This window comes from Garra rufa, chromosome 8, assembly GCF_049309525.1.
Source record: "Garra rufa chromosome 8, GarRuf1.0, whole genome shotgun sequence".
Taxonomy (NCBI): domain Eukaryota; kingdom Metazoa; phylum Chordata; class Actinopteri; order Cypriniformes; family Cyprinidae; genus Garra; species Garra rufa.
The window spans coordinates 40,180,662-40,198,149 of NC_133368.1; the positions used below are offsets into that span (position 1 = coordinate 40,180,662).

At 36.7% G+C, this 17,488-nt stretch overlaps 1 protein-coding gene across 1 annotated transcript in view; it reads right to left on the bottom strand.

The window, feature by feature from the left end:
- LOC141340179 (ubiquitin-conjugating enzyme E2 E3-like) overlaps nt 1–17,488 on the bottom strand; it is a 51,819-nt gene that overhangs the window by 16,317 nt on the left and 18,014 nt on the right. The gene's annotated exons all lie outside the window — the stretch shown is intronic.

Here is a 17,488-nt window from a genome sequence, read left to right on the forward strand (position 1 = left end):
TAAACACAGCCTTGACAATCCTAAGAAACGTCTTTAAACACCATTAAAAATCATACTGATCCCAAACTTTTGAGTGGCAGTTATCAGTGAGAAAATAAAATAGGCTATTGCATGGACACTCACACGCACATGAGCGCACACACACACATTCTCAGACAGACTATAAATAACAGTGATGAGACATGACTGTATTTACCACTCATTATCAAAGAGATCTATGGAGAGACAAGCCGAAGAAGAAAGAGACAGACAGAGAAAGTGATGAGGGCAGTGAAGAAACGATGGGAAAATAGAGCAAAAGCCACAGAAATAAAATAAGAGGGTATGCGAGAGAAAGATCAGCAGAGATTGCAAACAAGACTTAATTAGAGAAAGAGAGAAATAAGGGTACAGGCCTTTACATGCCCGCACAGCTGTTCGTAGATCTACATTAGCGTTCGAAAGTTGGGGTTCAGCAAGATTTCATTTTACTTTTTAAGAAAGAATGCATTAAACTGACCGAAAGTTTTCCCATCCAAAGTTGTGAATTGAACTAATGCACAAAATTGGAATATCATATAAAACATTTCTGAATAAGCACCATTTCCATCCAACGAGTCGAAGAGAACAAAATCATCACTTCCTGATAAATTGGCACTGAATATCACAGAGATTAATGCTTCAGAAGGAAACACAATGCATTAAGAGCCAGGAGCGTAAACTTTTGAACAGAATAGAGATGTGTAAATTTTTCTTATTTTGCCTAAATATCGTGGGGTTTTTTTTCAGTTAGTACTAACCTTCAGAAACTACAGAAGATACTTGGATGTTTCCCAGAAGACAAAATAAGTTACATTTTATTCTGATCTTCAAATTTCAAAAGTTTTCACCCCCTGGTTCTTAATGCATTGTGTTACCTTCTAAAGCATCAGTGAGTGTTTGAACCTTCTGTAATAGTTGCATATGAGTCCCTCAATTGTCCTCAGTGTGAAAAGACGGATCTCAAAATCATACAGTCATTGTTGGAAAGGGTTCAAATACACATAAATGCTGAAAAACCAAAGAATTTGTAGGAGCTGACAGATTTTCCAGAAGAACAGCAGGCAGTTTAACTGCTCAGGACAAACAGGGGATTCATGAACAACGATCACTAAATAAAGCAAAAACACAACTGTGGGTCAATCAGGTAACAACACAGTATTAAGAATCAAGTGTATGTAAACTTTTGAATTGGGTCTTTTTTTATAAATTCAACTATTATTTTCTCTTGTGGACTATATGTAAACATCTTGTATTTAAAATATATCTTATTCAGGCCAGTACCAAAAAATAATGTGCATTTTGTATGATCCCTCTTATTTTGGTCAAATAATTAACATCTTGCAGATTCCACAAGGTGTATGTAAACTTTTGACTAACTTTAAAAATGTAAATTACGAAAAAACTAAAGTTCATGAAAATCATTTGGTCACTGTACTGTACAAATACAAACTGATTCTCCATTCCCAGCCCTATGACTAAATGTGAGTTGAGCAGCTCAAGCACACAGAAGGCCTTTGGGCACCTTGCTGCCAACTTACAAAAACCACCACACATGCCATTTCTATGTAGTCTCACCCTCTCACTGCAGACTTACTGTAAAACTCACTCAACTGTGATTTCATCGTGGTCCAAAGTATGAATTTCGTGGCTCTGTCACATACTGACACTCAGGGCCAAGCTGCTTGATGGTAAAGCAGTGTAATTGTGTTTTTCTCCCATTCTGTGACTAAGTATGTACGCACTGGGCTGTCTGAAAATGTGTCTGGTGCGTTTGACTAATTTGGAATCCGTTCTCCTGCTTTAGTTGGCATGTCTGAGAAAAACAACAACATTTGCGGCTGATTCATGCAATAAAATCTAAAGGTGGGAGTGCAAACGTGAGGAAAAGGACGCTACTGGTTTAGAGGTGCGAGTCCGGTCATTTGTCATGCACATGTTTCACCGTCTGAGAGGAATGCTCTTAAATAGTCCAGACTTGAGTAAACCCTTCTCTTGGTTCAGTTGGCACTTCTAAGAAAAACAACAACATTTGTGGGTAGTTTCTCAGTGGGCAATCTGAATGGGAAAGTGTGACATTCTCGACATTTGCTACAGAGGAAGGTTAGACTCAACACCAGCAGACGGTCTCTCCAAACCAGAGGAGGTAGAAATGCGTTCAGGGTGTTCAAGAGGAAAGTACAAATGAAATTCATGAGAAAACGCAGGAGATTTGAATAATTCCATTTCATGACCTTGATTTCAGGACAACATTCAGTTTAAAGGACTCTGAAGTTAAAGGAATATGAACTCTTCTCGATTAACATGGAAAATAATTTAGATTCAACCCCCATTTTGTGTAAAAAAAAAATAAAAATAAAAATAATAATAAAATATGTTAATGTGGCTACCAGTCAAAAGAAGTCTCTTCACCAAGCCTGCATTTATTTGATCTAAGGTACAGCAAAAACAGTCATTTGTAATATTTTTACTATTTAAAATAACAGTTTTCTATTTGAATATACTTTAAAATGTAATTTATTCCTGTGATTTCATGCAGAATTTTTAACATCATTACTCCAGTCACATGATCCATCAGAAATCATTCAAACATTCTGTTTTGCTGCTCAAAAAACATCTATTATTATTATTATGTTGAAAACATAATATAATTTTTTTTCAAGTTTTTTTGATGAATAGAAAGAGTAGAGCAGCATTTTTTCTGAAATAGAAATCTTTGAAACATTATAAATGTCTTTATCATCACTTTTATCATAACATTTTTTAAACCATCCTTGCTCAAATGTACTCAACTGTTTTAAATATTGATGATAATTTAGTTTTGGATAAAAAGGAATAAATTACATTTTAAAATGTATTTAAATAGAAAACAGTTATTTTAAATAGTACAAATATTTCAAAATTGTACAGTCTTACTGTACTATGGGTCAAATAAATGCAGCCTTGGTGAGCCGAAGATACTTCTTTAAAAAAACATAAAAAATATTACTGTTAAAAACTTTTGACTGGTAGTGTACTTGCAATGGAAGTCTATGGAAAAGACATTGCACAGAGACATATTACACTAGCCTTGTCTTTGCAAAAAAAAATAAAAAAATTAAAAATCACTATCCGTCATTAGAAGTACATATGGTACTTCAAAAGTATATATTAGTAACTAAACTGACCATATTAGTACTTTTTTCTGAGAGTGTACAGAAAAAATTATCCTAGAATATAGTGTTTAGGACCGGTTAAAAAACATGAATTGAAATAACCCTGTTAAAAGCTGTATTTTAAACAGTTTTATTTATTTATTCTGTCAGACCAAACCTCATGTCCAGCTTTTTATTCAGACCTCACTATGTGCCAGCTCTCCACTCACAGTAGCTGCATTCACAAACCCACACAGAACCAAGTTCAATTCCACAAGTTATTGCTTGACTGTACACAGAGAATAAATGCATTGACCTCTGACAAGGTCATTAGCCTACAACCCTACGAATAAAAAAAATAAATGTACCACAATTTTCACTAAAACAGCACAAATGATTTAATATGAAAACATTTTTTTCTTGAGCACCAGAAGAAACAGCATGATTTCTGAAGGATTATGTGGCACTGAAGTTGAGTAATGGCTGCTCAAAATTAAGCTTTTCCATCAGTGGAATAAATTGCACTTAAATATACTCTAACAGAAAGTAGTTTAATATTGTAATAATATTTAACAATATTACTACAATACAATAATATGCCAGCAACATGAATGTACATGTTTGTGTTTTTGAGAAAACTACAGTACAGACCAAAAGTTTGGACACACCTTCTCATTCGTGTGTCCAAACTTTTGGTCTTTACTGTAGTTTTCTCAAAAACACAAACATGTATATTCATGTTGCTTGCATATTATTGTAGCCCAATATGTGCTGATTACAATGTAATCAGACTTTAGCCATTAATATGTTTTTAAGATACTGAAAAAAGCACAAATGTCAGGGCATGTCAAAACTTCTTCAGGGCCCCAAAACACCCTCAGACCCCAGAGGGTTAAAGATGGGTCGTGGCTGGGTCTTCCAACATGACAATGACCCAAAGCACACAGCCAGGAAAACCAAGGAGTAGCTCCGTAAGAAGCATATCTAGGTTCTGGAGTGGCCTAGCCAGTCTCCAGACCTAAATCCAATAGAACATTTTTGGAGGGAGCTGAAACTCCGTGTTGCTCAGAGACAGCCCCAAAACCTGACAGATCTATAGAAGATCTGTATGGAGGAGTGGGCCAAAATCCGTCCTGCAGTGTGTGCAAACCTGGTGAAGAACTACAGGAACCGTTTGACCTCTGTAATTGTTAACAATACCAAATCTGCCAAATATAAAAAATAAAATGATTCCAGTGATCAAATACTTATTTGACACAGTAATTCACAAATAAATTGTTAAAAAAAAAAAATCATACAATGTGATTTCCGGATTTTTATTTTTAGATTCTGTCTCTCACAGTGGAAATGCACCTATGCTGAAAACTGTAGACCCCTCCATGATTTCTAAGTAAGAGAAATTGCAAAACAACAGGGTGATCAAATACTTATTGACCTCACTGTGTGTCCAAACTTTTGGTCTGTACTATATATATATATATATATATATATATATATATATATATATATATAATATAGGCCTATATATATATATATATATATATATATATATATATATATATATATATATATATATATAACGTTGGCATGGACAAATATGGATGCTTTAAGCAAATATGTTTATTATTAGTGAAACCATACTCGACATAGAAGATGAAGACTAGACATGTTTCAAAGGTCATAGATGTTTTTCAAATGACTTGTTCATGTCTATTCGACACATGGAAAAAAAGAACATAGAAATGTTCCCATTACTTCTCTTTTACTTACACAAGCCTGTTTACATTATTTGCTGGACAGGGCAGCTCACTTCTACTGAACATGCAAAATGTACATTTATTATTACATTTGTTTGCCTCTCTGTGCCCACATACAGTCATTTGATGCAGCCAAGTTCTCAACAAAAATGTTTCCATTGTTATATTTTAGTGTTTCTGTTATCAGACAACCAAAGTAATATGAAATAATGACTGAAAAAAATCCTGAATTATGATCATGATTCAATCGCTGAAAAGAATCATTTACCGGCATCTGGACATAAGTCACTATTCTCTGCATTATTATCGTTGTTTTTAACTTCCTGTTTGAATGCTTTCACGATCCTTGGACTTTTTAGGAGTTTACCCGTTTAAAGGTATGTGATCGCAAAAACCTGCTTCTTTTATTTTTTTAAGGTATTGTTTTCGTTATAATGTACTGATTCGAGAGCCCGGTCTCATGAAAATGCGTACTAGTAGCACGATTTTCTGTTTCTATTTGGCGTGCTATTAATAAGCTGAATTTAACTTTGGCGTGCATATGATGTGTTTGACGTGCATATAATACACCATTTTCGCTTGCATACTCGTATGTGGCTTTACGCATCAACCCCACAGCACCAATCCTAACGTAGACCGACTCCGCTTGCATTCATTCATTATGGCAGAAGTGCCGGTACGCATGAAAAAGTGCAAGTACGCAAAAGGATAAAATACAGAAGTGCCTGCATACCGGCCCGCTTCAAGCACTGGAAGCACATAATATCTGGTTTAACTGAAAGCCTTGCTCCTCTGCCGCTCGCTGAACAGAGCAGACGCAGATATAAAGAGAGGGAGGTGCGCGCGCCTTGGGAGACCTCGCGCTCGTTCGGCAAAACCGGAGAGCCTCAGAAACTTTATTAGGTTTGTCCAATTATGTGTTTATGTATTGTTGCTAGACACTTTTCGCTAGGTTGGCAACACTTGCAATCCATTTCTTTAATCCTAGGTTAATGGGTCAAACATGCATTGCTGCACTGAAACTCTAATTGACCATATGCACGGATTACTTCCTTGTTTACTCAAGCCAGTAATATTGTAATGTAACTAATTACTTTTAAAAGACAGTAACTAGTAATATACAGTGTATTACGTTTTGGAAGTAACTTGCACAACACTGCTTATCTTTATGCGGAAGTTCTAAAGAACGCTCCGTGCATAAGGTCAATTTGGACCTTCAACCCTTCAAGTCCACTATATGGAAAAAATTCCTGAAATGTTTTCCTCAAAAAAACTGAAAAAAAATTACCAGTACATTATCAGGAAATTTTCATTCTGGAAGTGAACTTCTCCTTTAAGACCATCACCAATCTAGATCAAGATGCAGTAATCTCTTGAAACCAGATTCCCCATCCAGCACCAGTGCAACAAAACAACCACACCTCAGACCTCGAAACTAGAGCAGAGTGATTAAACATTTCCACCCTTAAAGTCCCCACGGCATTCGCATGTGCACCGCAGCAGCATGCGAACACTCAAAAGTGTACCGTTACAAAGAGCCGCTGCGAGCATGCATGTCCTTGCAAACGCGGTCACGTCTGCCAAAGCGTGCAATGGTATACATGTCTGATGAGTTGTGTTTCACAGGCTGGGCATCACCTTGACGACAGCATCCGTCGATTGGTTATGAACGTCAATATTGCAGAGCTATTTAGAGCGGAAGGTGACGATGACGAAAATGCAACGGTATACAAGGCAGCTGAGAAGAAACACTTGTAGTTGCATGGGTCGTGATACTCTCATTAGTAGTGGAGACTGACATGGAAGAGAAGAAATTGTTGAATAAAGTGGTTATTTTTGTTTTCTTTGCGCACAAAAAGTTCTTGTAGCTTTACAAAGTTAAGGTTGAACCACTGATGACACATGGACTATTATAACAATGTCTTTACTACCTTTCTGGGCCTTGAATGTGTCAGTTGCATTGCTGTCTATGCAGGGTCAGAAAGCTCTTGGATTTCATCAAAAATATCTTAATTTGTGTTCCTAAGATGAATGAAGGTCTTACGGGTTTGGAACGACATGACAGCGAGACAGAATTTTCATTTTTGGGTGAACCATCCCTTTAACACAGGTTTTCTGCACTAAGGATGTCAAAAGTGCTAGTACTTTGTCCAAAAATTGTTTTTGCAATATCACAGTTGGCTGACAGATGAAGAGAGTGCAGCAAGGATGACATATTTTTGTAGGCCAAAACCCAAAAAACAATTAAACACCCATATCCTCTTGTCAACAGTCCAATTCTCATTGAAAATCAATAATTCTGAGTTGCTTTGCTCTCAGTTGGTGTAAACACCCACTGAAGGCTGAAATTATCAATGAATTAAAATTTAATGGAGTCTGTAGGTTTCGTTTGGGCTGAATTAGTCATAGAAATTTGTGGAGTAAAAAAGCAGCATGAAAACTGTAATGTTTGAGGCCTCGCAAGCACTGTAATTGAAAAAGTAAATAAGAGATATGCTAATAGCTTACGCATGTTTATTTGGTCACACATCAGAGCATAGTAGTGTGGCTGCTCTGCCAAAGAGCCTGACACAGGTCAAGGTCATTGTATTTAGCCCAGAAGCTCACAGGCTGCTTAGACAGGAGAAGAACGTGATGCCGTTACTGATGAATAAGAGCCACATATGCTCTATGAGCAAGAAAAACGAGAAAAGACTCCGCCTGACAGTTCATCGCCTGACAGAACCAGGCTGTCAGCTCTCTCACTGAGCCAAAGGAGGAGAAAAATGTCTCCTTTTGCCCTTCAGTGTGAAGAAAAACCACCCTATTTGAAAGCTCGCAAGGAGACGGCTCCTCGCATTAGTGGCACTTCCTGTCACTGGGGTTGGAGAGCTGGGGGGTAAAGCAAGGAGGAAAGATGCACGAGCACATCTGCACACACATGCATTGACAAATACAAAACACACAAAATAGGCATGTTTAAATTGTTTTTTGAGCCTACAGTACTCATGAATTTGCTTGGTCAGGCTGACTACTAAACAACTGACAACAAAATATTGTTCAGATGGTACCATTGTTTGTTGGGTGAGAAGGAGATCTAAGAAGCAGGCGGTTTATCTGAAGGAGTGAAGGTTTTCAGGTTGGACTCACCTTGCTGCAGGACATCCTAATGAACCTGGCCTGACTATACGTGCCGTAAACCAAGATGACAGATGAATTATTAAAAAGGGTCCAGAGACAGGACAAGGTGGACATTTTATCAATAGACTTAAGTTGCTGCAATGCAATGTAAAGAGCACAGAGGCAGGCGGAAATTATTTAACCAAAAATTCTTATTAGGAGTTTGTCTAGAAAATACGTCAATGCTGGTTGGACTGCAGATAGTTTGTAAATAAGACAAAGCAATTTTGCAATAAAAACTACGAGAAAAATAAAAAAACTGGGTAAAATTTAACCCTCTATTTGATTACACAATTACTCACCGTTATAGACAGATAGATAGATAAAATGATATAATGGTAGAACGATAGATAGATAGATAGAAGGAAAGAACAGTAGAACGGTAGATAGAAAGATGGAACACTAGAACGGCAGATAAATAGAATGATAGAACAGCAGATAGATAGATAGAACAATAGATAGAATGCCAGATAGACAGACAGAACAATAGATAGATTGAACAATAGATAGAACGCCAGATAGATGGAACCACAGAATGACAGATAAAACGATAGAACGATAGAACGCAAGATAGATAGAACGATAGATAGATAGAACGATGGAACGGTAGAACGGCATATAAATAGAACGATAGAACGGTAGATAGATAGATAGAACAATAGATAGAACGCCAGATAGATAGAACCATAGAACGATAGATAGAACGATAGAACGGCAGATAGATAGAACGATAGATAGATAGAACGATGGAACGGTAGATAAATAGAACGATAGAACGGTAGATAGATAGATAGAACAATAGATAGAACGCCAGATAGATAGAACCATAGAACGATAGATAGAACGATAGAACGGCAGATAGATAGAACGATAGATAGATAGAACGATGGAACGGTAGAACGGCAGATAAACAGAACAATAGAACGGTAGATAGATAGAGCAATAGACAGAACGCCAGATAGATAAATAGAACAATAGATAGATAGAACACCAGACAGATAGATAGAACAATAGATAGATAGAACGATGGAACGGTAGAACGGCAGATAAATAGAACGATAGAACGGTAGATAGATAGATAGAACGCCAGATAGAACGTCAGATAGATAGATAGAACAATAGATAGAACGCCAGATAGATAGAACAATAGATAGATAGAACGATGGAACGGTAGAACGGCAGATAAATAGAACGATAGAACGGTAGATAGAGCAATAGACAGAACGCCAGATAGATAGAACCATAGAACGATAGATAAAACGATAGAACGGTAGAACGGCAGATAGATAGAATGATAGATAGATAGAACGATGGAACGGTAGAACGGCAGATAAACAGAACGATAGAACGGTAGATAGAGCAATAGACAGAACGCCATATAGATAGATAGAACAATAGATAGATAGAACGATGGAACGGTAGAACGGCAGATAAATAGAACGATAGAATGGTAGATAGATAGATAGAACAACAGATAGAACACCAGATAGATAGAACAATAGATAGATAGAACGATAGATAAAAAGTTAGAACGCCAGATAGAACGATAGATAGATAGAACGATAGATAGATAGAACGATAGATAGATAAATGATAGATAGCTAAAACGATAGAACGCCAGATAGATAGAACAATAGATAGATAGAACGATGGAACGGCAGATAAATAGAACGATAGAACGGTAGATAGAGCAATAGACAGAACGCCAGATAGATAGAACCATAGAACGATAGATAAAACGATAGAACGGTAGAACGGCAGATAGATAGAATGATAGATAGATAGAACGATGGAACGGTAGAACGGCAGATAAACAGAACGATAGAACGGTAGATAGATAGGGCAATAGACAGAACGCCATATAGATAGATAGAACAATAGATAGATAGAACGATGGAACGGTAGAACGGCAGATAAATAGAACGATAGAATGGTAGATAGATAGAACAACAGATAGAACACCAGATAGATAGAACACCAGATAGATAGAACCATAGAACAATAGAACGAACGAACGAACGAACGAACGAACGAACGAACGAACGAACGAACGATCGATCGATCGATAGATCGATAGATCGATAGATAGATAGATAGATAGATAAAATGTTAGAACGCCGGATAGAACGATAGATAAATAGAACGATAGAACGATAGAACGATAGAACGATAGATAGATAGATAGATAGATAGAACGCCAGATAGATAGAAAAATAGATAGAACAACAGATAGAACACCAGATAGATAGAACAATAGATAGATAGAACCACAGAACGATAGATAAAATGTTAGAACGCCGGATAGAACGATAGATAAATAGAACGATAGATAAATAGAACGATAGAACGATAGAACGATAGAACGATAGAACGATAGAACGATAGAACGATAGATAGATAGATAGATAGATAGATAGATAGATAGATAGATAGATAGATAGATAGATAGATAGATAGAACCACAGAACGATAGATAGATAGATAGATAGATAGATAGATAGATAGATAGATAGATAGATAGATAGATAGATAGATAGATAGATAGATAGATAGATAGATAGATAGATAGATAGATAGATAGATAGATAGATAGATAGATAGATAGATAGATAGATAGATAGATAGAACCACAGAACGATAGAATGATAGAATGATAGATAGATAGATAGAACGATAGATAGAACGCCAGATAGATAGATAGATAGAACAATAGATAGATAGAATGATGGAACGGTAGAACGGCAGATAAATAGAACGATAGAACGGTAGATAGATAGATAGATAGAACAACAGATAGAACACCAGATAGATAGAACCATAGAACAATAGATAGATAGAACCACAGAACGATAGATAAAATGTTAGAACGCCAGATAGAACGATAGATAAATAGAACGATAGAACGATAGAACGATAGATAGATAGATAATTAGAACCATAGAATGATAGATAAAATGATAGAACGATAGAACACCAGATAGACAGATAGAACAATAGATAGACAGAACGATAGATAAAACGATAGAACGATAGAACACCAGATAGATAGATAAAACAATGGAACGGTAGAACGGCAGATAAATAGAACGGTAGATAGATAGATAGAACCATATAACGATAGATAAAACAATAGAGTGCCATATAGAACAATGGAATGGTAGAACGGCAGATAAATAGAACAATAGAATGGTAGATAGATAGAACAATAGATAGATAGAACCATAGAACGAAAGATAAAACGATAGTACAGCAGATAGATCGACGGATAGAAGGATATAAGGATAGAATGGTAGATAGATAGATAGAACAACAGATAAAATGAAAGAACACCAGATAGATAGACAGAATGATAGATAGATGGATAGAACGGCAGATAGATGGATAGAACAATAGAACGCAAAATAGATGGATAGAACAATAGAACGGCAGAAAGATGGATAGAACAATAGATACATAGAACAACAGATAAAACGATAGAATGGCAGATAGACTGATAGAACAATATAACGATAGATATACCATGCAAGCAATAGCTTTCTCAGTTAACAGATAATACACAGCCAAATCCACTCAACTTTGTTTTCCCAATATTTTACCAGGGGGTCATGAATGGGGCATTTAATTATTGGCTGAGGGATAGTGCAATACCATTCATATTTGTGTACTGAAACACCAACTGGATTAGCAGTCATAACCGATTTACAATCATACCACACAGAGAGAGAGAGAGAGAGAGAGAGAGAGAGAAGAGAGAGAGAGAGAGAGAGAGAGAGAGAGAGAGAGAGAGAGAGAGAGAGAGGAGAGAGAGAGAGAGAGAGAGAGAGAGAGAGTAAAAAAAACGAGTATTTTCAATATCATAACAGCACAGGAAAAAAGGCCATGTTTGTCTTTACAGCTGCTGTGTATTCAGGATTGGGGATTTACCCGCATAATTATCTCTGAGTTAGTAATCCATCGCTGACCAATCATCTGAGAGATGGGGCTTACAAAGGCCAGCTGTTACCCTACTTGTGTGGCCCTTTATGTTATAATTTGTACCTACTATGCAATCAGATTACTCTTAATCTAAATGACTTGCATCCTCGCTGGACAGATAATCTTTAAGCTTCATGTTCCAAGAATAAGTGAACATGGGACGCCATGTAAAAAAATAAATAAATAAATAAATAAATAAAAAAAAGCCACAGCAGATGACAAATTAAATAATTCAAATGAATTTCATTCTTAACTTGCATTCATAAAACATTATACAGTAGTAAAATCTCTCTAGGAGAATGATGATGCCTCATGAAACATTAAGTTCATGTGAACGGCATCCTAAATCAGAACTGCAGGGGAAAACTGCATCAGTGTGGTCCCTTCTCTTCAGCAGAAATTTAAAAATGAAATTATATCTTATGCTAAAATATAATCAGGAAGAACTATCAGGAAGGGTGGTAAAGTAACCTCAATTGCAATGGTTTCCTTTATAGGAGATGATTCATGAAAGATTAACAAGCAGCTCCTTAGATCACATCAACTAACATCTGACAGTGAGAGAAAAGTAGTCCAGTGAGGTGCAGCACAGGGTCAGTCCAAAAAATAAAGCAACTGATCATATTAAAATGTTCTTCTGTAGGTAATAATCAAAAAGCCCTATACCTGGAGAAACTATCCATTACTGTTCTTTCCATTTACATTGAGGTAACAAACAGAGTACAGAATTGCAGAAAAAAATATGACAGAGTATTAGAACAGACAGAGACAGACAGACAGAACGATAGACAGACAGGCAGACAGAATGACAGACAGATACAATGACAGAAAGACAAAACGATAGACAGGCTGACAGAACCATAGACAAACAAAATGACAGGATGATAGACAGAGAGACAGAATGATAGACAAAAAACAAGCAGACAGAACAACAGACAGACAAGCAGACAGACAGAATGACAGACAGACAAATAGACAACAACAGAAAGACAGGCAAACAAAATGACAGAAGGACAGAACAATTGACAGATAGACAAATAGACAACAACAGAAAGACAGGCAAACAAAATGACAGAAGGACAGAACAATTGACAGACAAATAGACAACAACAGAAAGACAGGCAAACAAAATGACAGAACAATTGACAGATAGACAAATAGACAACAACAGAAAGACAGGCAAACAAAATGACAGAAGGACAGAACAACTGACAGACAGGCAGACAGAATGACAGAGACAAAACGACAGAGAGACAGAAAGACAGACAGACAGACAAAACAACAGACAGAGACATAACGTTAGACAGATAGACAGACAGAATGACAGACAGAAAAAATGACAAAGACAGGCAGACAGAATGATAGACAGACATATAGACAACAACAGAAGACAGGCAAACTAAATGACAGAAGGACAGAACAACTGACAGACAGGCAGACAGAATGGCAGAGACAGAATGACAGACAGACAAAACAACAGACAGAGACAGAACAATAGACTGACAGACAGAATGACAGACAGAACGATTGACAGACAGGCAGACAGAATGATAGACAGACAAATAGACAACAATAGATAGACAAACTAAATGACAGAAGGACAGAACGATTGACAGGCAGGCAGAAAGGCAGAGAGACAAAATGACAGACAGACAAAGAGACAAAGTTACAGAAAGACAGACAGAATGATAGACAGACAGGCAGACAGAATGATAGACAGAAAGGCAGACTGACAGACAGACAACGATAGACAGACAGGCAGACAGAAAAAAAAATGACAAAGACGGGCAGACAGAATGATAGACAAAACAACAGAAAGACAAAATGACAAAGACAGATAGAACAATACACTGACAGTCAAACAGATTGACAGACACAGAAAAAGAGAACAACAGACAGACAGGCAGACAGAAAAAATGACAAAGATAGAAAGAACGATAGACAAACCCACAGCATGATAAACAGACAGGCTGACAGAATGACAGACAGACAAACTGATACAAAGACAGACCAGCAGAAAGAATGACAAACAGACAGGCAGACAGACCGAGAGATAGGTAGACTGACCGACAGACGGACTGACAGAGTGATTGATAGAGTGATAGATAATAGAATGATGAAATGAGGAATAAGGAACTTAATAAGGAACCAGTTTTTAATTTTTAACAAAGACCAATCAAGCTGTAGCCACAGTAATATGGCAACCTATAGATGACTGGCTGATGGCACGAGAGGAACGTGCACATTCATAAACACTTCAGCAGTGATCCTGCTCTGTGACGTTAAAGTCAGCAGACGGAGGAAAATATAGCCGAAACACCATATCTCATGCTTTGAACAGCCTCCAGAAAGAATCAGACACTGGTAAATCATCTGCTATAACAAAATACAGCGAGAACATGAGCGGTTTATGTGCTGCTTGCAAAAATTTTATTTTATCAGATTGAAAATGCTTTTGCCCACCTTTTGCTGCAAATCTACCAGCAGGGGCTAACTGGGTCATGCTAATCACCAAACTCTGACCCCTTGATAGAATTGTATTATCTCTGCCTCCAGTGTGTATAAAGCTGCACTGAATGCTCTCTATTCAAACAGAGCAGGTCACCGACCCATACAGCAGTTCTGCTCCTTCAGTAGCTTTAAGAGATATTCTGCGTAAGGTCTTCTGCTTTGTGCGCTGCTTTCAGGCGCTGTGGGTGTGAGTTACCTCTCTCACACTCTGGTGTCAATGTTGAAAGGATTAGAGGAGCCCTAATGTTTCCCATCTGTCACTGAGCCAAACCGTCCCTCGGCTCATCTGATCCGCAAGCTGCTTCCTTCCTCAAAATCACATTTAACAAATGACTCCTCGCTCTCTGATTAAAGTCTAGATCCTGTTTTAATCCACAGTCCATCTCTTACATTCTACATCAATATTTAGCTAACTTTCAGTTCTGTTATCTTTTTTCTTTTTTACACTTTCTAGGCCACATACGCATATACCACCTGTGCAGACCTATAAAAAGACCCAACAGCTTTTCCAAAAACTACGTAGGCAGCATTTTAAGGCATGTGCACACACGCAACATGATTATGCTACCTTGTAAGATATTTTCATTTGAATAAATTCTAAGACTGGATCTCAGAATCCAGTTATAAAAATAGAATATACAGTATACCCCAGAATGTCATGGAGTTTATGAATAAATCAAAAGCAGGGTTATGCAACAAACCAAACTGCAATATGGACTAGTGTCTAAGATTATTAAAGCACAAAAAGACTGCTATTGAATATGAAGTCTGCATGTTCTGCATGTCTAGTGCACATACTCAAGTACACAACATTCTCATGGTGTTTTCAGCATCTGCATCTCAATATATGAGACAATTCCACATAAACTTTATCTCCAGAGCTGCTCTGAAAGTTCACTTCACAAGCACTTCACAATTATAACTATTGCTATATCATATACACTTTAAAAAATAAAGGTTCCAGAAAGGTATTTTTGCAGCCATAGAAGAACTATTTCAGTGAACAGTTCCTTAAAGAGCCATTTTGAAGAACATTTTAAAAATCTAAAGAACCTTTTTTGACTATAAAGAACCTTTTCTAGATTTGAAAGGTTCCATGGATGTTAAAGGTTCTTTATAGAACCATTGATGCCAATAAAGAACATTTAAGAGTGTACACAAAAACTGTCTTAAATAAAAGCAATTTTTTTCATAACGTGAAGAACATGTTATAAGCTATACATTTTATATATATATATATATATATATATATATATATATATATATATATATATATATATATATATTTTTTTTTTTTTATATTCTAAAGAAACTTTTTCTACTCTAAAGATTCTTTTGTGCAGTGGGGATGTCAAATGGATGTCTTCATGTAACCACAGATGCCAATGAAGAACTTTTATTTATAAGAGTGCAGGCAGCAAGGCGGCTAGTCTGTCTGCTGCTGGATCCTCTCTGATTGAGTTACACGCATGCCATTATCTGAGATTAGGTACGTGGTGAAATTCCAACATGAGCTACACTCATGACATAAATCATTAATGCACATGCTGAAATATAAATAGAAAAGAGGGGCTTTTATCAGATTTTTGCAGGGTTACATTTAACCTGAGGCGATGCTAAATAAACCACTACAGTCGGGGCAGCTGTTGCAATTCAGTTCCTCTCTTAGGTCCATTACCCAGACCTGGATTTTAGCACTGGGAGGAAGGTTCCGTCCCACCGACCACAGCTGACTGACGGGAAATCTAAAGAACTTAGAGGTCTAGGTGAGGACAGACACCTCGTGCCAGTAGCCAACCAAAAGGAGATCAGCGAAAGCCCAGTTGAGCCACGTTTTAAGAGGCAGTGGATGCGTGCAACCTGATTAGACGCGAACCAAATTAGTGGACTCATCACTTAAAATGCTTTCTTAAATATACAGCTGAAGTCAAAAGTTTACATACACCTTGCAGAATGTGCAAAATGTTAATTATTTTACCAAAGTAAAAGGGATCATACAAAATGCATGGTATTTTTTTTTTATTTAATACTGACCTGAATAAGATATTTCATATAAAAGATGTCTACAGTCTACAAGAGAAAATAATAGTTGAATTTTTAAAACAGACCATGTTCAAAAGTTTACATAGACTTGATTCTCAATACTGTGTTGTTACTTGAATGATCCACAGCTGTGATAGTTGTTCATGAGTCCCTTGTTTGTTGCTGTTCTTCAGAAAAATTCTTCAGGTTCCACAAATTCTTTGGTTTTTCAGCTTGCGTGTGTTTTTTCATAAAAACTGACTGGCTCTGAAACGCTCGCTGTATGGAGCAGTCAGACGCTTTGGAGCAGCACATGCACTCGCACAAATGCAACCACGGCAAATTTTAACTCACACATTCTAAAAAATGTGTTGCATATGTCCAAGCTTTTGTAAAATTAAAACTTAAACATCCAAAAGTCTATTACGAAGATGAACTGATAGTGTCGCGTGTGGACGTAATGATGTGTGTCATTAATCGATCTATGTACTATAACATATAAAACGGGAACATGAAAGGAATATTCTAAAAGCAACTCATGTAAACAGCTTAATCATATTATTGTCTTATTCAGAATAAGGTCATTAATTAGATTACTGACTGTATGCTTTGAGATCCATCTTTTCACACTAAGGACAACTTAGAGACTCATATGCCACTATTACAGAAGATTCAAATGCTCACTGATGCGTCAGAGAGAAACACAATGCATTAAGAGCCAGGGGGTGAAAACTTTTGAACAGAATGAGGATGTGAAATTTTTTTTTTATTTTGCCTAAATAATATCATATTTTTTATTTAGTATTGCCCTTCCAAAGCTATAGACGATACTTACGTGTTTCCCAGAAGACAAAATAAGTTTAATTTACCATGATCTTCAAATTCAAAAACTGGATGCAAGTTTATGCTTAA